The sequence below is a fragment of the Geospiza fortis genome, unplaced genomic scaffold (assembly GCF_000277835.1).
Source record: "Geospiza fortis unplaced genomic scaffold, GeoFor_1.0 scaffold173, whole genome shotgun sequence".
NCBI lineage: Eukaryota > Metazoa > Chordata > Aves > Passeriformes > Thraupidae > Geospiza > Geospiza fortis.
Genome location: NW_005054334.1, coordinates 5,801,521 through 5,823,268, shown reverse-complemented (window position 1 = coordinate 5,823,268; position 21,748 = coordinate 5,801,521). Strand labels below are relative to the sequence as shown.

At 42.7% G+C, this 21,748-nt stretch overlaps 1 long non-coding RNA gene across 1 annotated transcript; it reads right to left on the bottom strand.

Moving 5' to 3' along the window:
• Window positions 1-16,588: 16,588 nt before the first annotated feature.
• On the bottom strand, window positions 16,589-18,756 carry LOC102042731. Its single transcript, XR_265350.1, has 2 exons — window positions 18,541-18,756; window positions 16,589-17,278 (listed from the first exon to the last, which is right to left on the bottom strand). It is a non-coding gene; the product is annotated as an uncharacterized LOC102042731 (long non-coding RNA).
• Between the last annotated feature and the right edge of the window lie 2,992 nt (window positions 18,757-21,748).

Here is a 21,748-nt window from a genome sequence, read left to right as displayed (position 1 = left end):
AGATGCACAGAGAAATGACAGGGAGACGCCAGTCTGCTGTTTGCAATTCTGGAAATAGTGATGGGGTGAAGGATTTGGACCTGATACAGGATATTCAGGCACATGTTTTTCAAGAAGCTGTTCCTGCATTTTCAGCTGGGTATTTCTGTGACCTTGAAATGTCACTTCATTTCTTTATACCTTCACTTACTTACCTGTCATTTAGAGTAGTGATAATATTTCAATCACAAGAGCATGGGTATACTTAAGAAAAATCTTCAAAACCGTGGGTGAAACTGCAAAGTATTGTCACACTTAGATTTCACACATGTACAGACATGCTCAAATGACCTTGTACATTGATATCCACATGTATGTAGATTCAAATATATCACAAAGATATGTATGCCTTATTTATTTAGGCCAAGCTGACATTTCATGGTTGCCTAGTTACCAGAGAACAATAATGAGAATCTGCTTAGTATATATTGCATGATGAAGGGAAGGGAGAGGGCAGATGGGTATCATGTCAGACACAACCACTTGTCAGGTAGGTTAGCCCTTTTCGTGGGAAACACAGAGAAAGGCAAAAGACATCAGAGCTGGAAGGAATTCAGAGAGGAAAGCAATAAGCTGGGACAGGAGGTATGTGTCGTTCTCGGAATTCCCATGGCACATCTGGGAGCATGAAGGAAAGCTCAGGTCACTGGAAGCTGTGAAATGTTCATTACTTTCATGACATATTCCAAGTCTCAAGTTAAACAGACATTGGGAACATCGTAAGTGGTTACAAAATTTGCCTTTACTTACACCAGATCTCTACCTTCATCCACACCAGTACTGGTACCCTTTCTTCAAAACAAATGAAAAAAAAAAAAAACAAACCAGCACAAAAAAGCATTTTAAGCATTTTTCCCTTCCAACTGAATTAATTTACTCCAAGATTTGCCTCCACTGGAGCTTCCAACCATTTCAAAATTTGCTTGGCCTGATTTTGTAAACTCATGGAGGAGCCTTAAGGTTCAGAAACTCATCTGACTGTTTCATTTCATGCTAATGGTAGTCTGTGTAAATTTTCTGATGGAAAAAAATCTTTCTCAGATTGGCGTCTTGTGTTGCCAGATCTCATACAAGCCCAGAAAACTTAATGAGGGAGCTTGAATTCATCCCAGGACACCCTGAGAGTGGTTTATGGTTCAACATTCCCTTCAGAATATAGATTCTGGAGTTCAAGCTCCTCTGAAGGCACTTCTGATAGCAGACAAAGAGGTTAAGACAAAATTAAAGATACAGTATATTTGCCACTATCCATGTATTAAAAATAGAATTGCTAAGCTTAGAGACAAAAAAAACCCTGGCTTTTCCTATAGTTAAGCTGCCAGAACTTCACTCTCTGCATTACCCAGCTTAAAAAATGCTAGAACACAGTCCTTGTACTAAGGATCCAAATCTCAAGCAAGACCCTTGTCCTGGGTATTTCTCAGACACATACTGGATATGTTACTTACCTTAAATACATAGGTCCCTCACAAAGTTCCACTGAGAGTTAAGGCTTCTTTCCATATTCCTCAATCTCCAAGAACTCCCTATGACTCATAACATTAATATTTAATCAAGCTATGTTAACATTTCTTCCAAATGATTATTGACTGTCCTAACTTTAGAGATGCTGCTGTTGTCCCTTGATCATATCTAGGAACAACTCCTGACAAGATAGTTAAAAAACCTCTTTGCTGGTGAAGTTAAATACCAATGTTGAACTTGGCTCCAAACAAGCCATTTTAATGCTCTTAAAGAAATATTGCTAAGACTGTCAAAGCATATGTCTGGTTCTGGACCCCAAGAACCACCCAGCCCAGTGCTCTGAATACAGCCAAGAACCAGCAAAGGTTTAGGAAAAGACAGAGCAAATATGCAGTGATCCTTCTCCCACTGTATTCTCCCAGCAGCCAGATATCTGTGGCTGAGAGTTTCCTGAGCCAAAGATCACATCTGCGTCAATGAATTTAGTAGATCTTAATGGCCTTCTTTTTTTTTTCTTTTTTTTTCCCATAAATGTGTCAAGATGCTTTTAGAACTATTTATAATATTGCCCTTCACACCATCCGGTGAATTCCACAACTTATGCATGCACCAGATGAAAAAAGTGCCTCTTTTTCATTTTGACTGATGAATTTACTGGGGATTCCTACTCTTCATATAAGAGAAAACAGTAATTTCCTACCCATCTCTGTGATCCTCCTAGACCCCTGTCATGCCCTACTCAGACATGTTTTTTCCAGGCTCAAAGTCCTAACACCCTACCAAATAAAAGGAAAGGTTTGAATCTTGCTGCCTTATAAACTGAGATACTGAAAAATATGCAGAAGTGTAGAAAATTTTATGTTTATGGTATGAATTAGATTTACATTATACAAACATACCAGTGAGATTAGTACATGCAGTTCATTGCATCTTCATCTTCTCTTGATGAAGATGGGACAGAGTGGCAAGGATGTTGTTACATCAGAGCAGTAAAAGCAAACATTTTTTCATAATTCAAACCAGTCTCAGCTCAAATAATCTGATCCCAGAATCAGCTGTGCTGCCACAGACATCAGCTATCTGGTGCATTTCTATCCAGCCAATTACAAAGCCTCTAACACATAAGGCTGGAACCCACTCAGCAGAAGTGGCTCTGGTTGCCTAAAATCTGATCTAAATTACAGGTCCAGCAAATTTTAGATCAAACTTAACTGAGAAAGTTTCTAAACTACCTTGAATTTTGGAGGCATATTCTCCAGGTCTGGAGTTTGGGTTTTTTCTGTACTCATATACCCAGATAAGTACAAAATATTGCTTTTTAATCCCCTCTGCAGGACAAAAGTTACCTCACCAACCAACCTTCTGGGCTGTGCCATAAATCATGCTGAGAGCCAAGTGCACAACATACAGGAACTAAAGAAACTACAGAAGAAAGGCAAGGACCTGAAAATGTCCACTGGCAAATTACAACTGAACTTCACTTGCTAGCCTATATCTTCAAAGGTTGCAGCAACTAAAGATTGTGAGATATTGAAATGACCCTTGACTATTACTGTCTACCTACTTTGCAAGGCTTATTTACTTCATGTTCATCATGCAATCTGAAATCATCCAATAATAACTATTCTAAATAAGTCAACCACGTTTTCATATTTAATGTACATACTGTAGCTAAATAAAACCACTTTTGAGGGGTAAATAATTGCAGAGGAAGAGAAAAATTCAAGAGCGTAGGCTATGAAGATGCACTTTCAGCTGAAATTTCTTAACAAGCAATTAGTTGAGGCAGAAAATCAGGAAAACTGTTCTTATATGGCTAAATCAACAGTAGAGGAGGGTTTCACACTAACTGTGGTAGATAAGTAGAAGAAAGCAAGGTGGTATATGAGGGAGGGGTCGGTAGGGGTTATGGTCTAAAAAATACAAGAGACAAGAGCAAGAAACCTGAACCATAAAGTTGCCTCAGGCTGAGTCTGGGAGCAAGTCCTTTAAATTCCTCTGTTGAACAGATTTTGCATTCATAGTGGGAGGGTAGAACTTACAAATGGGGTACTGTAAGGATTAATAGAGTGAAGACATTTAGGAATGCAAGTGCAGTACAACCAGCCTCAAAGAGTGAAGAAAAACAGGAGCTGGACTCCAGAAAAGTCGCTACAAGGTCTTCATATTTTTCCCTCTGGAAAAGCTGCTGTGTTTGAACAGTCTTTGGAGCACTTGATTCCCAGCTCCCCAGCATGTAACACTAACAGAGTCACCAGCATTCCCAAAAGCAGATGGTGACTCTGGAGCACCTCTGCAGTGACTCTGGCCCCTTAGAGATGCAGAAAATCCAGCTCCTCCCCACAAGTGTCAGTAATTCCCTCTGCTCCACACACCTCCTCATCTGCAGGACCAGCAGTGAATTATTAACTTCTCAGCACCACCTCTCCTGATGATGTCCCAGCTCACAGGAGTTACTTTCTACTTCTCCCCCTTATTCCTCGGCCTGCCCCTACTGAGATTCCTCTTTGCTCTACAACCCCTAGCACATCCTACCACACAGATTGCAGTGAATCAAGGTGGAATAGGATGGGGTGAAACTACAAAACCTCAGCAGCATTCAAGACTTCCTGATTCTTCCTTGCCTGGTGGAGAGAAGGGTTTGGAATCTCACTTTTTCCCTTTTCCACACCGACAATGCTAAAAGTGAGTGGAGTAAAATGAAGTAAACCCATTTTACCTGAAGGTGACAAGGGAGGAGCACTGCACAGAAGATCTGTTCCCTCTACCGTCTGCCCACAGGAGGTCCATTGTCCTTCCTCCAAGTTTAAAAACACTTTTCCAGACTTTTTCGGAATCCACCAAAAAACAGTAGCCACCTCCTCAATGAAACTAGGATCACAGTTGAGAGCTATGAACTGTCCTCTGGCATATAGTATGAGGTGATAAGGGGACCTTTTTCAACCAGACCAGCCAGGTGGGCAGGCTAGGCAAGGCCAGAAAAGGGTGTGAAATAATGAAACAATGCAAAAATCACCTCCTGAATCACACAGGACTTGCGCCATTGGAGAGAAGAGGAGAGCAAACCTGGAGAAAGAGGTGGCAATGGACCAAGAGGATCTGAATTTAAAAAGTAAGGGTTTTTCTGGAAGTACAGTTGAGACAATTGGTATGTGCAGGTCACACACGTTATCCTACATGTAATGACATCACCTTGGAGTTTGTTCCCACAGAAACAGCCCAGCCTGGATTTGGCCAGCAGTGGAGCATGAGGAAACAAAGCAGGAACTGTGTTGGTGGCTCTGCAGACAGCGCTCTGTCACCAGAGACAGCTCTGGATGAGCACGTCCCTGAAAGACTGTATCTGAGGATGCTGTCTGCCAGATGGCCACAAATTCTTCCCAAGGCTTTGGAGTTTGTCATGATTTCATCCTTTTTTAGGACTATGAAGCCCTGCCTCATGCAAAATGAGGCTTTGCCTGCTTTAAGCAGTGGTGAGGCAGTGCATCCAAGAGCTCTCAGAATAGGAGACTGATGTTTCCATCCAGCATTTGCAGGTAACTCTGCTCATACCAAGGGCAGCTACCACACACTCCTATTTCAAGTGTCTCCCCAGGTAGTGAGAAATATGCCCTGTGGAGGGGCAGGTGGTCAGTTCAAGAAAAGACTTGAAAGCAGTGATTTGTAAAGCCAGAGTGGTCTAGGACCATGTCTGATCTCAGTGGAGAAGGACACCACCAAAGCAATATGACGTGCAAGGGACCAGAACTGATAAAAAGGAAGAAGAAAAGAGGAGATCAAGTGGAAATAGGAGGATGTTGAGAGGCAGAAAAAAACAGCAGATGAGATGGAAAATGCAAGCTGGATAAACACTATTCTATCCCCACTCCTTACTGATCAAAAGCACTTTGAAAGTCTGTCATTATTATTATTATTATTATTATTATTAGGAACATAAACAAATAATCCCACTTTTGCTCTATCATCTGTCCGTGTGGCTGAGAAATGTCAGATGCTCAGGGAGGGGAGGAGGAAAGGTTGACATCAGACAACATCCATTTGTAAAATTGTATCTGCCAGTTTCCCAGCAGCTGCGATCTCCAGTTAATATCAGGAATGAATGTGAAAGGTTAGACAGAGGGGAGCTGGGGGTGGAGGAATGATGATTTTCAGTTCTCCCCAGCAATTCTTGGCATGAAAGCCAGCACTTGATTCGGAATTGACTCAGTCACTAACTCACATAGGCTCCCTCTCTAGTAATGGACTCCAGTCTCATTAGCAAATACAATTGACAGTAAAAATAAACACACTTGCACCCTCCCCCTCGTATGCTGCTGACACAGACTTGATTGACAGATCTCACAAGTACATCAATGAAAGGAGAGGACAGCTGCTATCAGCCAGCTTGAACACGGAATGGAGCTAATAATAATATCTTACTTTTACACAGTTTCTTTCTGTCACGATCCAAAGCGCCATAGAAAACGGAGCAGTCTAGCAAGCTCTGAATGGTTTGCAGTAAGTAATTTTGAGAAGGAACTTCTCTGTTCAGTTGCTCAAAGGAGTCATATTTTAAATTTATTAATTTTCTGCTAGCACTGACAGTGAACAATACCCAGAGTTAACAGACTAGAAAAGAGAACAGCAAAAAGCAGCCAGGCTTTGTTTTGTTTGCAAAATAAACAAATCTCAAATGGTTCCTTGGGTTCTGAAGCACGACTGCACATACCTAGGCCTTGTCCTAGTGATGAAGTATTCTGGCAAGCCTCAGGAAAAATTTTCAAAGACATTATGCCTGAGTTATCTGAGAATGAAAGGGGGGAAAGATGGAAGAAAGTATCTTTACAGACTTTAGACAAATAATTAATCAGATCTTTTTGCACTACTGAAGTGCAAGTAGTTGAGCTTACACTTCGGTGATGAATTGTCATTACACCGGATCATAATGAAGAAAAAAATATTAATTGTTGCAGAAGTGTGTCCAGGCATTAACAATGTACACATGCAGTAACACCACAACATTATGCACAGAATATGCCTAGTAGTCTGCAATGGCAGATGCAGTTTTATACAGAAGCCACCACTTCCCATCAAAGATTATACATTGCAAAAATTCCAGCAAAGAGCCATTATGCACATACTCCACAGGCTATGTCTGAAGGCACTATTTAGAACAAGAGCCATATGCAAGTCTCCCAGCATGCAGTGTTCAGTTTGCATTATCCCACTTCACACCACTCACTGCACAGATCCTCCTGCCTGAACTGTCAGCTGCAATCTCACCAAAAAGGGCAAGAGAGTTGAACCCATTTCCCCTCATGCTTAATATCATGGAGTCTGGAGTGCAGTTTTGCTCCTTGGTAAGAAGGTTTCTGACAAGGCCCCACATTTTCCACAGCAGCAGAATTTTCTATGGAATACATTTTATTTCCTCTTAAACTGCAGCATTGCATTCTTCAGGTAATGCCATTCTACTCTAAAGAAGAAATCTAAAAATAAAGAAACCTTAAAATACCAAGAAGATGTAATCTGATGCCACGCTGCCCTCCTGAATCCACAATCAGCACAGAAGCACCCTTTTCCATTCTCCTCCAGGGAGGTCTTATGCCTGAGCTGGTTCTGTGGCTCTTCAGTACATGTGAGAAAGGCATAAAATCTTCCCTTTTCCTTATTGGCATCTAATGCTAATTAAAACAAAATTATTAGCTCTATTATGTTCCCTGTAATAGAGAAAAGAGATGAACAAACCAGGGGTTCCTTAGACCCAGTACAGGCAGTGGCTGATTTACCAAACCCCAAGCTACAGCTGGATCAGCAGTGAACAGCAACCAGTACAAAAACTCATTTCAAATTGAAAAGAGAGATGCTGTGCAAAACATTATAATTTTATATGTAAATACCTTTTATTTTTTAAAGACTTCTTCTACAAACTGTACATGCTATGCAAAGCAAGGAGCTTTCCAGTAGCATTAAGACCCAGTCACTGAGTCTTGAGTTTTGTTTCTAGCAGCTGGATGGCAAAGCCATCTCAGATATGGTTCCTCCAAATAATCCAGCCTGGCTGGTTCTTGCCCAGTCACTTCTTACCTCTTCTGCTTACCCAGCACACTCCATCTACTGCCATATGTTTCCCAGCAATGCTTCTATACAGTAATCTGTGGACATCAGCTGTGGACTGGAAGGAAAGGGCATCAAACTCAGCTCAGCTAAACTGGCAGCAATGAGTAGTGTTAGGGACTGGAGGTTGCCAAAATCTCAGTCCCTTAGAGGCTGAAGATAGGATTTTCTGCATAGATTAAGGTCCTGAGGAAGTAGAGAAAAAGTGAAAGGGTTTCTTCAGGAATGAGGAAGAAGAGGAAGGAAAAATGAACCAATTCCCACCTGTAAGTTCAAACCATCAAGAACACACCTATCCTTCCTTTGATGTAGAGATGGAAAGCCATCATCTTTCATTCCCAGGCTAACCATGACACCATGTTTTGCACAAAAGCCCATCTGTTGTTGATGCTCAGTGTGCTCGACAGTTCTCTGTTCCCCTTCACCACAAGCTGTTGCTGTGGGGTTCAGTTCTTCTCTTCCCAAATCTCATTTGCTTTCTGCAGCCTACAAGCTGCAGCTCTGAATGACTCCTAAAGAGGACAGAAGACATGCAGTTTCTGATCTTGCTGATGGAAGAATTTGCTTTGTAACCTTTACCTTTTTTCTTCCAGCACACAGGAATTCCTCTGTGTACAAACACCCCCTTACTTTTGTACCAAATCGCCCCAGATTCTTGCTCCTCCTATTTCCTGTGTAGCATTCAGCACATCCTGCCTCCTGGGCCAAACCCTTCTGGTAACATCAGGTGAATAGAATAGGATAAGTTCTATAATAGAACATTTCGTTTATTTTAAATCTATATTTATCATGCCAGTGTGCATCAGAGAAGATTTAATTAGCCAGTGAAGCTCGCCTTTGGTATGTTTTCATGAATACAGTAAGAGTTTTGATGCATGACTTCAGGCTACTACCACAAACAAAGAAAACATACCATGAAATTAAGAAACATAATAATATACAAGAGAAGACACTTGGCTGCTGTTACACATTTCACTGAGAAATAGGCCACTACCAAACCTGGATCAAGCTGCCTAAATCTGGGGATATATTTTAATTCAGATCAAATTTTTGCACTGCACTCTCAGTTAATTGCTGGAAAGCAGTTAATTGCACGTGAGCTGCTGCACAGGACCCTGGGCAAAAATGAGGAGAGAGAAGAAAGCATGGGCAACTAAATAAATGACACTGATGTGACACATTAACAAAACCTCAAGGTTGTTTTGCATTATTTTGACAGCAAGGGCTCCAAAAAGACTGCTGTGCCAACCAGGACAACACCAGAACACAGCATGACCCTGCCCATGTTTCTGCCATGCTCCCTTTATGGGTCTGCACAGATGTGAAGCAGACTCACCCAGCAGCACAGCTCTTCAGAGCATAGTTAGGTCCTGCTGGTGTCAACGATGTGGTACAGCCAAGTAAATACTAAGAGTCAAAGCTGACCTCTTTTAAGCAGCTGCAGAATGGCATCCTTGGGATATCCAGGCCACCTCTCAGTGAAGGAGGTGTTCAGGTCTTCCCTGGTATCCCTTTGACCCAGTTCTGACTCCATCACACACGTCTTGCCTGGCCTTCTCTGATGAGCAGAAGTTAAATAATACATTTGACTTTGCAGGTATGTCATAAAGATTCATTATTTATAATTTATACTTCCCTGTATGTACTGCTGTGTGATGCCATTTATTATCTTTCTGTCCTCCATTCATGTTCAGAGGAGAAATCAAATACAAACCCCCTATTTCAGACTACTCAGAGGAAAACTATCCAAATTTCTAGAAACTGCTTTCAATTTTAATCTACCATGATTTCTAGACAATAGACTTTTTCTCCCAAGTTTCAGAAATGCTGGTAACATGCAACCTGAAGGAGCAGCACTACATCAGGAATCTTTATCGGGCATGGTTCTGCTGGCAAATTCCTTCCAGCTTTACTGTGCTTGCAGCACCCATTAATGCATGACTGTCTTTCCCACTACCACTTCCACGTAGCACATAGAGTGAGGAAGAAAATAGCACCTGCCAGCAGACACCTGGGGTTTGCATCCAGGTGTGAGCAGCTGGGGCTCTTGCACGTGACTCGGGTTATGAGGAAGCGAAATTTGGAGCATACGGATGAGGAGCAGTGTGGGAAGGTCTTACCAAAACTGGCTCTGTCACTTCAGGGCTGAAGAGAAGATTTCATTCTCCAAGAGCTGCCAATCTAGTACTTTTCTGCTAGTGATAATATTTCCTAAGTTTATTTTTAAACTTAGTGAAGTATGTGCTACCTAACAATGTATGTCTCTTCAGTATCAGTGAAAAAAAAGAAAAAAAACTACTGAGTATCAAGCACTCCAGACCCAAATCAGGTGTAGCCAAATTATAGCTTAATATGTTTCAGGTATTCCATTTAGAGCTTCTGATCTTTCAAGGAAACAGGTTTTCCCCACTGAGAAATGTATATGCAGTGAAATTAAAGCAACTTTAGCCCCATGTGAACCAAAAGTAGGTTGGGCATCTATTTTAAATAATCAGCCAAGTGTTAATTTTTCATGATGGAAAGAAGACCTGGGAAGAAAGGAATATTCTCTTCTTCTAACCCATATGTTCACCTCAAAACTACTGTCTTTGCTACTCAAGCCTGGGTGTAATACAGCATGAAACCCAACTGCTGCTGTTTGCCATCTTAAGAGATGGGGCAGGGCACAAGGTGGCCTGGGGAGTCCTCTTTGAATATCTGGGGCACCAGCTAAGTGCTATCTAGCACGAGAGGAAAACAAGATGCCAGGGTGAGGGAGGAAAACCCAGCATATGTACAAGCCTTGAAGCTCAGACGCTTCTTCCACCTGAAGTCCATCCTCCCTCTCCCCTTCCTCACTTGGGAGGCAGATCCTGAGGGAACGGTGGCATCCCCGGTGGCCACAGGGGCAGAGAGCTGTGTCTCAGCTGGTGTGGGACTTCTGCCACCCCACACTGGCCCTCCATGAAAAGAGGAAAAAATAAATCCACAGGCAAAGAAGGAAGGCAAGTGCTGCTAAGTGGCTCATTGGTTTCTATGGCAACTGGCTCCGCTCTACTCCAGCTGCTTACCCCACAGTCCCTCTGTCACCCTATTTTTATCTGAGAAATCAAAGAAAAAGGAAAAGTGGTGGAGGTTTGGGGAGGAGAGAGTTGGGAAACCTTGGGTTTTGCAGAGAGAAGGTTAATATGCATGCAGCCGTGTCCTGCTTTTAATCACAAGTTAAATCCTCTGTGTGGAGGCTTCCTATGGGATTTCTCAGACTCGATGCACTGTCAGATCCCACATTTGCCACCATCATGAAGCAGCATGCAAGAAAGGCAGCCCAGCCATGCCCTCCTAAGAATGAGAAGCAGCTAGGCTGTGAATTTGACCTAGGCATTGACACCAAAAAGCACAAGAAGAATCTTCTACTAGGGAAAAAACTCCCCTCCCACAACCCAACACAATGAAGTGATGGAAGTCAAGACAGCAATATTTTAATAGCTCTTTGGTCTGAAAAGTTATTTCCTTTTTTTTAAAAAAAGTTGAATCTCTCCATGACCCCTCTGGCACCATGTCCTGCATGGGACAGAGGGGTCATGGACATGTCCTGCATGGTGCCAGAAAATCCTCACGATGAATGCAACATGTTTTGCTCAAATATCTCATTAAGGCAAGAGCCAGAACCATATTTACCTGGGCTGTGCCAAGACTAAGCTTTAGTTCATGGATTTTGGTGTTGGAGACTTTGGTTGTTGAGCTTCAATATATCTGCTGGTAAATCTAGAAGATATTGTAGCCTGCAGTTTCAGTAAGGATAGGAGTGTGTGTTAATTAAAGCATGGAGCCCTTGGCCTCTTGTGATTGACTACAGAATCATCAGATCAAAGAATATGCTGAGTCGGAAGGAGCCCACGAGAATCAAGTCCCATTCCTGGCCCTGCACAGCACCATCCCCAGGAGTCACACCCTGTGCCTCAGGGCATTGCCCAAAACTTCTTGAGCTCTGTCAGGCTGGTGCTGAGACCACTTCCCTGGGGAGCTGTTCCAGTGCCCAAACAGCCTCTGTGTGAAAAAACTTTTCCTGATATCCAACCTAAACCTTCCCTAACACAACTTCAGGCCTGGGTTCCCTTGGGTCCTGCCAGTGGTCACTAGCTGCCTTTCTGAAATAAATGTGCCCAAACACTGTAAGATACAACTATTTTGACAGATATTTCCAGCTTCACTCCCCTCCTTCTCCCTAGAAATTCCAGAATTTTTATAACAAAATGTTGCAACTATCTTCCAAATAATGATGCTTAAATTCCAAAGAAGGCAGACTGACATCATATACATCTATATTCACTTTTTCCATTTCAACTGCCATGACATTTGATGCTTACATCCACGCTGTTCCTGCTAACAGCACTGTGGAAGTCTACCTTTGCACCACACATTTTCACTGGCTGCCACAAGAAGGGATATTGATCTGTGTATCTCTGCTCACACAGCAAGGCATTCCATTTTGGAGCTGTGATATTGTCGTACTAGGAGGACAAGGAAAAGATCAATGATTTCTAACAATGATCACTTTTAAGAGGAAGAGCATTGGTAAAATGACTTACTAGTCCAAGTATCACATTTGCAGTCTCTGCAATAAGTTCTGTATCCTGGCAGGCACTAACTCCATTGCTTTTGATAAAAGCAGCATGTTGGGAGAGAATCACCCACTTTAGAAATGTTACTGACTATGGCATGTGATGGTATATACTTTATATAGAGTAGGTTGCAGCCTTACAAAACTGTGTAAGAAGTGCCAGGGCCCTAGGAAGGCTGGGGGCTACACAGGGACATCCCTACAGCCCAGCTGAGAAGCAGAGCATCTGGGAGGCACCAGGGGCAACCCCATCCCATGGCATCAGGTACCTCTGTGGAGCAGCAGAGTCATGGCTGGGCAGGGCAGAGCTGCAGGGAGCTGGAGAGTATCCCTGCTGCAGCAGCACTGGGACAGAGGCTGATGGCTCTGGGGGCCTGAGGGCCTGGGGCCTGGGCAGAGTGGAAGAAGCCCCAAGAAATGCTGGGCAAGGACAATCAGGGTTGTTGGTGTCCCCTTGAGAGGCCTTGAGAAGAAGTTGTGCAAGGCATCTCAAGAAACATTTCAATTCCTAGGAATTTGGAAGCTGCCTTACTCCATAAAGCTACTGGGATTTTTTACTTCCATCTGTGGCCCCCAGAACATACAGTGGCAACACACCTCATGGTTTATTCACCACTGTGTGAAGCAGCCAGGTACTGCATTTGCCAATTTTTCTCCAAATGGCACTCTGTTAGTTTCTGGAAAGGCAGGAAGAAAAGGTGTTCCCAACGAGACCTCTTCTGATTCACGTTACTTCAAACATTGTGATCAAGTCCCTTCTGAATGAATTTAATTTCTTGAAGCCACTACCAAGCTCATCCTCCCAGGGAACCTTGTAAAATGCATTATCAAAATCTTCTCTGGCACGAAACAACACATTCACCCTATAACCCTCCTGCACCTCTGCACAGTCTGGGGCACTGTCAGGATGAAAACACACACAAGAAAGCAGAGAGGACTCAGGACTACAAATTTTTGTCTGACAGCCTTGGAAAATGAGAGGCCCCTGAGAACAAGTCAAGGACAGAAAGAAAGATACAGAAGACTGAAGCACACAATCAGGACTCTTCTGCCAGGACATTTGCTGAAGGTGGCCTCTGGGCAGCCCAAAAGAGATGCACGGGAGAAGAGATCCTTTGCAGTGAGGGGCACTGGAGGCAGAAGCAGAGGTGAGCTGAAGGGAAGCAGCAAGGCATGCTTACAAAGCCTTCAGTTCACAGGATGGACAGCAGCCTCTGCTGGGTGGGGATGGACAACCTCATGTGCTGAGCAATAAATGAAAGGGTGAGTGACTCCTTTTAAAAGGGGTAGTCAAGGGCAGAAGTGAAAATAATCAAATGTGCATCTGCACTTGCCTCTGCAGGTTTGGAAGAGAGGTGGAAGCTCTTTGACTGCCAGACAAGTGGCTTTACTGAGGAACAGTGTCCTATTTGCAAAATTGGAGGCTATGATCCTGACCTTCTTTGTAGAGCATTTTCATAACTACAGATGGAAATAACCAGCCCTAGGTGGTGATTCTGATCAGCCTTTATTCTGCTTTCTGACAAGAGGAGTGTACAAGCACTTTGAGATGAAATGTGTCTGCACATTTAATATTAATTTATGGAAAGTACTCATGTGCAGTCTTGACATTTGTTTTCCACATATAATAGCAACAGGAAACTCAAGCCTTTGAATGTTAATAAGAAATGAGCACACATGCAAACAATGCTGACAGAAGATGATTTTCTTTACTATCTGAATATTTTCACTTCTTTTGCATTTCTCATTTGTCCTTATTCAACAATTTTAACCTGCAAATGTTATCCTGAAAGGTCATAGAAAACTCAGATTGTCAAATAAAGCTGAGGCACTGGAAAGACTGTACTTGGTAACACAGACTGAAACTGATAGAGATATGTGTAGAGAAATCTTACAGAGGTCTGACCATAGTGTAAAGTCTGACAAAAGAATCCTCCACTCATCAATGGCGATCCTTAGACCTATCCACCATAAACTAGAAGACCCAAGATAAAAAGGAAAAGCCATATTAATTGTCAAATATTGGCTCCATGTAATAGTCTCTCATATCTGTACTTCCATATAGTCCATGGCGGCAGAGTAACACAAAATACTTTAGTCTGGCTGACACAGCCTAAAACTCAGTACTGACTCCTTCACTGAACTGCCAGGACTGTCCACAAACACATGGAGAGTAGCTACAAATCTTATTTGCTCTGCAGAGCCCTTGGATAAATCCCTCCTTAGAGTAGTCCCCAGGATGACTGAGCTACAAAGCTGGTGGGTGCCAGTGACCACTCCAACACCTGCTGTCTCACTAATGATCTCAAATCCCTCATCCTCACAGGGAAGCAAGATACATCAAAAATAGAGAGGAGACTCTCTCCTGAAGAGGAAAATAAGCTTTTCTGAGTGTCCCATCCAGCAGTTCAGGGGAGTACTAAAGGGAAGTAAGGTGAAAATCAGACAAACAGCTTTTGTTCCTTTTTTGTAAGAATTGCTAAGCTATTTTGCATTAAAGAGATGTTCCTTTGTTAAGGGTAACTCCATGGCTATCAGATCTCTTTTAGCAATGTCATACATGGATGTTTATCATCTGCTGTGCTAGACTTTGTCCAAGCTCAGTCTCCTTGATATCAAGCAAGAGTGACTTGTAGGTCCTAGTCCAGGTGTTGTGCCATTTGTGTGCTTTGCATTCTGGGCACAGAAACAGAGGAACTGAATCTTGAGGCTCTTTGTTTTCTCATCAGTTGTTTTAATGAAACAGAATAATTCCATTACTCTATACAGAGGGATCAGGCAGTCTGTCTTGTCCTTCTGAGGTTCTGTTTGCTGGTTCATAATTTGCAGTGGTGATCTTGAAAAAGCTGGCATAGTTTACAACCAGGCACTCTTCTGAAAGGAGATATATCACTGAGAATTACTTGCTTATCAGGTCACTCTCCCCACCATCCAGTGCAAAAGGCCTGCAAGGTAATTTTCATTCCACCTGGTGTCCTAAATCCACGTCACTCTGATGTTTGCAGTAAAAGAGTTCATTCATTTTATTTGCATCCTTAAAACTCCAGCCACACCTTGGTACCCAGTGACCCTGGTTGCCTTGGCTGCAAAGAGATGACAGGGGCATGTCAGGATCTTGTGCCAGGAAAAGAAGCAGCAATAGAATGAAAAAGGGAGGAGGATGCTGTGCTACACAAGACATCCAGGAAAGACATTATGCAGGTTACTAGAAACATCCTGCAAGAGAAGCAGACTTCCAGGTATTTTTTCAGAGACTGGCAGTTTCTGAAACATTACAGGATGATGTTGTTGTGATTACTTCAGTACTTCAGCATCTCCACCAGGAAACAGCTCACAAGGTGCTTACACTGAAAAGCAGTAAACAGCTGGCTGGAAGTTAGAATTGCACAGCAGCAATGGTCCACGGGAGAGATCCAAACACCAAGCACAAGCGTGCACTGGCAGCATTCGAAACACATGAGCAACTGTGGCTCACCCCTTAATACAGGCTTTCAAGTGGATCACTGAGGACTCAGTTCAGACAAGTGATGGGATAACACACATCCTGACAAATTTGGCAGACACTAGACTTCTTTAAGGACATTGATGCACCCTGATCTGTCTCTCCTGCCCCATGCTGCACAGGCACATCCTTTGCTCCTTATGGTCTGTATTAATGGATCATCAAAGATTTTCTCTCTGGTGAATTGCTTTGAGACACCTTTGCAGCAAACTACATGGCATCATTCAGCAAGAGACAAAGGTCACACATCCAGCTGTGAAGTGGGCCAGTAACACCATACTGCATATGTTTTAGGAACTGTGGTTCCTAAAACCAGCTGCAATAATGGGGATAATGTAAGGGACTGACACAACAGCAATCTGACGATTTTGTGTTGCTATGCAACTTGAGTTGGGAACAGACTTTTGCAGTTGCTTCTTGGTTGTCCATTGAATGCTCACTGACAGTGTCTGGCAACATTCCCCACTCATCACTTTACCTAAAGCAGCAAGAATTCATGTGCAGCTTTTGTGCCAAGGTGCCCTCTTCAAGCCACTAGTGTAAGCAAACTGAGATGCAGGCACTTGCAATGCCTTTTCCAACCTGAATGAGATTCCTGTTGTGCTACACACACACATAAACGGCTACATAGCTTCACACACATTTCTCTTTCCTCTGATTCTTTGCAGATCTTCCCCTTTTTCCTCCTTTCTCACCTTAAGGTCATCATGAAAATGACCTTCTTGTCAAAGAAGAGCACTGTCTTTGGAAGCTTTTCCCTGGCCATATCACAGCTATTATCACACCAGTTCACACAGTTTTATAACTGTACATGTGATTCCTTCAGACCTTTCCATCTTTCTCCCAACAGTTTTCTCACTCATACAAAGTGGAAATAGGTACAGTCCTTGCTCCATCTCGTTTTATTCATCTGCCCTGAAAGTGCCTTGACCTGTTTTGAAACTGACCAGTTCTCAAACCCCCAAGCAATGATGCCTTCTGCTCTTTCCTTAGGACTCTGACTGACAAAACTCAGTGGTTAAGGAAGCTGACCTGCTCATCTCCCTTGCTGAAACCTGACTGCCCCTAGTGACATCTCCTTGCGCCACCCTCAAAAACCTGCCCTTGCATGCTGGTATCACCTGTACACTAAGGTGATGGCTATTCTGCATCGTGAGTAATTCATTCCCTATGATCCTTTGTTATCACTTCCAAGACCTCTGTCAATTTGTTGCTTTTCAGTGAATTCCTGTGCTTTCCACAATCTGTTTTGTGGTGTTGCTTGTGTGATGTTTAATAGCCGCAGCTCGGAGTTGGCTGCATTTCAGTGGTAGGAGGGGGAACACAGGGAACTGTGAACTGAAACTCTGTATAATGTTGCTGGAGATGAGAACAAGTAAGGGAGTGTTTGCTATGCACGCTATCTCCAGAAAAACATCTTCGCAAATGTGTATCTGCGCAGGCATTGTGGAGATAGGGATTACGTTATGCAGAGGGGAAGAGGAGCTGACTGACAGTCGAGATTTGCAGTCCATATTGATGTTTCACAATTGTGCATCTGTCTGCAGAACAGCCATGAAGCTCTCGAAGTCGTTGCACTAAAAAAAAAAGAAAAAATAAGGAAAGATAAATCAATAATTTCACTCACTCTTTTACCACAGCTTTATCACAGAGGGGGAAGGAGGAGTGTGTCATAACAGCTTATACTAGTGCGAACATTTTAATCGAAACAGTCCTCAACCAGAATATACCACTTTGATAAAATCAACATTTTTCAAACAATTCTAAGTACTAATGAAAAATCCCTATGTAAAAGGAGGCTGAAACAAAAATTTCAATATTGAAAAGTTTGCCTTTAGGAAAAAAATGATAGTTTTTTTTCCAAATTAAAATACTATTTTTTAAAGCAACCTTTTCTTTTCTTAACATGTTTTTCTGCTTGTGTTGTTTTTATGTTCTTCAGTTAATAATGAGAGACACTGATGTGTTTAATATCCTCCTATTAGCCTGGAATCAGGTTTCCAGGATATTAAAAACAACTGGTCCCTAACTAGTACCCAGAACATTTCTGTTTCGGAGTGCAAAAATTTAAATTGTTTCATTCAGCACAGACTAATAAAGCTATTGCTTTTGATAGCAAACTCATGACTTCGTAGAAAAAACACTTGTTTTGAATACAAAGTATCACCTGTACTAAATTATATAACAATATTTAATTATTATATTCATGGTATGTTATGTTACTGGTAGGATTGCATAACGTGGCCTCATATGAGACTTGACTTGGCAGAACTTAACTCTGCATTTCAACTGATAAGTGAAACGATACCAAAACTTCACTACTTTTTAAAATAAAATATCAGTTATTTTTCTAAAAGCATCTAATTGAAATGTTCATAATTTTTAGTTTCTAGCAATACACTGAAAACAGTATTTTAATCACTAAAAGTAAGAAGATGCCTTGAAATCATAAACTTTGACATTTCTCTCAAATGATCATTTCAAGTTTCCTCTGGCTCTTACTTAACCTGTGATTCATTCTTTGTACTAACTCTAAATCTCCCTATTTGGAATAGTTTTCAGATTGAAGGCCTTGTCAAAAGCAATCATCATAAATTCAGCATGCACATTATCGTAGCTGGTTCTACCAGCATTTCTTGCAAGATAGAGCAGCTCATCGGTACTCACTTTCATCCCAATATTAATTCTTTTCTGTGCACTCACAGGGATCTCAAAATTATCCCCATCAGAACATATAAATGAGGATAAAAATAAATCAGGATAAATTACATCAGTCTTGCCACCGAACCACACCCAAGAACACAGAGGATTTCAAGGCTCCCACCACAGCCCTGCTCACAAGATCCTGTTGCAGGGAGGACTCGGGATGGGACTGACACTTCTCCTCCATTCCTCTGCTCACCCCATGGCGCATCAGAAGAGCTTGGACTTCCCTTTCTAGCGTGTCAAGGCAAGAAGAAAAGAAAAAGCTCTCCTTTCTGAAAGCACAAGTCCTCTTGTTCCTGCCGTCAGCAGCTGCAGTGGAACTGCAACCCAAGGCTTCCACCTAGTGTCTGTCTGCCGGCCAGCTCGGCACAGCAGCCGCCGCAAGGCTGGGGCGCCAGGGCTGCCCTGCAGCCCACAGCAAGAGCAAAGCCTTGGCTTATTTGTGAGGTGGGAACATTTTGCTTACAATACAAAACCAAACCTCCGTTCATAATGGACCACCCAAGCTGTCACCTAGAACGAACCAGCTTCTGGTTTACATATGGAAAGTAAGATTATGTGCTAGAATCCAAGACTTTAGGTGGATGCAACAGAAAAGAGGAGAAGAGAAGCTTGTTGAATTACATAGGACCACTCTCACATGCCCAAGGATATTTTCTTAACCTTTCTCTGGTGCTGACTTGCCTTCAGGGTAAGCCCACAAGAAAACTGAGTGACTTTCTAACATTTCAATTCTACTAATTAAGAGACACTTAAAAATTAGGCACGGCCTTTAGAATTGATATGTGATAGACAGGCACATTTCTTCCACTTGTGTTTGACTCCTTCCTCCACCTTCATTTCACACCAAGGTGATGGCTGTTATGCATCATGAGTATCATTCCCTGTGATCCTTTTTTTTCCCACTTCCCAGACAACCTTTGCAGACTTGGTGAGACTTTAATCAGAACAAAGAATGAAGGACCTTATCAACAATTGGTTTTGCTTACCCCTTTCTCCATCCTATGAAAAGACAGTGTGTTTGCTGTTGGACTTTGATTTCCTTAAGGGCATCTAAAGCAGTACAATCTTGGTGGCTGTTGAAGCAGCACCCTTTTTGTGTTGCCACCCTTGTACACTCATACAGTGACCTGATGTGAAAGTGTCTTCTACCTTCTCTGATAAGTCCAGTTTTTAAAAATCTCTAGTGCAGGTGTTTCCAAGACCTTTCACAAAAGGTGAGAAGCATTTTAAAATGCTTCTCTTTATCTCTCTGCTTCAGCTTCCTTGGAGCAAGTTTCCTTGTGCTTTGGCTTATGTAAGCTAGAGGCTGTGTTCTCCCTCCAACACCTGCTATTAGTCATTTGGGCAAGTGGGTGTGTATATGTAGATCCATACATACACCCATTCACAAGAAAACTCTGTTAAGAGGAGCTCAGAGCTTACAACATGGCCCCAGAGCTTTTTAGAATATGTAGTCACACTTGGAAACTGGAGTCACTGACAGCCATAAAAACTCACCAAGCCATGAAACCTGATCCAGCTGCCTCAGCATTCCAGTATCCCACTGCTCTCACCTACAAAGCCCATATTCCTTCAGCTTCTCAGCTGCCTACTCTTTTTATGATGTGCATGAAATTCAGGGTATGTTCTATGGGGTTAGAAGACCATTTTAGCTGAATCAGTCTGTGTACAATGTAAATGTAAACAGGAAAGGAGAAGCCGCTGACAGAAGAAATGGTTGGAGTTGATGCACACACGTTACCCCTTGGGGATGATGAAGGACTGTGCAACACAGACACAGCATTCTGCCACGCAAGACCAGCAGACTCTCATGTGGGAGCTCCACCACAGTACTGGTAGGAGCTATAGGGTGAATACAGAGAGTATATTTCATTGACGTCACTGGCCAGCATTACTTAGAACAGGGCTAAGCACAATTGCAAAAAGAACTGCCTCCAAGCTATTCTATTTATATTCCTACCAGAGCTACCATTGGTACAGTCATCCTGCTGCTGAAATCCTGACCCTGTCGTTACCAGTGTAGCCACAGACCAGAGGAGATCATTTTGGATCTTTTCAGAATTTGGCATGTCTTAATACCAGCAAAAGCAGCATTGGCAGGGGGTGGAGTGTGCTATTTGCACAGGACCTGCGTCAGGATTGGCATTCAGTGAATAGCAAGACATATGAAGGCATTTTATCCCAATATAGAGAAAAACGCATCTTCCTCTGCGTTGCTGGTGGTAACTTTGGCAGTCCAAGGAACAATGGTAATTGCTTGTTACTGTGGAAACAAGACCTCCAGAAATAACACTAATGAGCCAGCAGGGTCGTGGGAGAAACACAAGCATACTGTTTCCTGCAAACATACATGATTTGGCTGCACAGAGGAGCTGGAGCTCTGGGGAAAGGAGCAATTTATTTGAATGCAACAGGCAGCCAGCACAACCTCCATTCATCCCCCAAGCCAGTCTGAGCCTGCAAACAATTTAAGCTACTTGAAAAAAATGTTCAGATAATTTTGGAAATCACAGCTTTTCACCCTCCTCCCTGCCTTAAATTTTGGGGAAGGTGACTGGGAGATCCTCCCTCCTTTGGAGGGAGCCATTTTGTGCAATACACCTGATAGGAAGATGTCTCCAAAAATCTCTTGATGAAAAACACATTCTTACAAATTTCTGTACCCAATTCTGCTGATGCAAGGGATGTCATCCAAGTAAGCTGGGAGATGGGTCTATAAGCATCTGAATGGCAAGGTCCTGCTCCTAGTAACAGTCTGTTCGTGATCCACCACTCCAACCTAAACAAGACAAAAGGAGGAGTGTGCACAGCAGAAGAGGGAAAAGAAGGTAGGACACACCAAGAGCTTACTGCAGACTCAGCATGTGCGTTTTCCCCCTTTCATGCTGTGTTACTCTTGACAAAGAGAGAAGAAGACAGTGCAAAGGAAGGGAAATGGTGGATGGTAACCTGTGAACACAGATATTTTTGGTGCTCCATATTCTTTTGCCTTGTAAAATCCCCAAAATGATGCTTTCTGTCCCCAGTCCCTACTGGGACAGCAGAGTGGTGGGTGGCTGCATATTAATAGTCAGCTCAGCCTCGTGCTAGATGTCAGGAAGTGTACCTAGTGCTCAAACTGCCCTGAAGGATTCTCCCCTCTGCCTGCCAGTGGCTCCGAGGCTGTTAAACTTGATCTTCCTACTAAAGGTGGCATGCTTCAGATTAGCAGCTGGCCTCAAAGAAGCAAAGACAGGCACTGAAGCCAGAGCTGGCCTGGACCAGACAACACATTCAAACACATCTGCCTTAACATGAAGAATGTTTTTGATTGTTCCACCCTGCAGGAGAAAGATAAG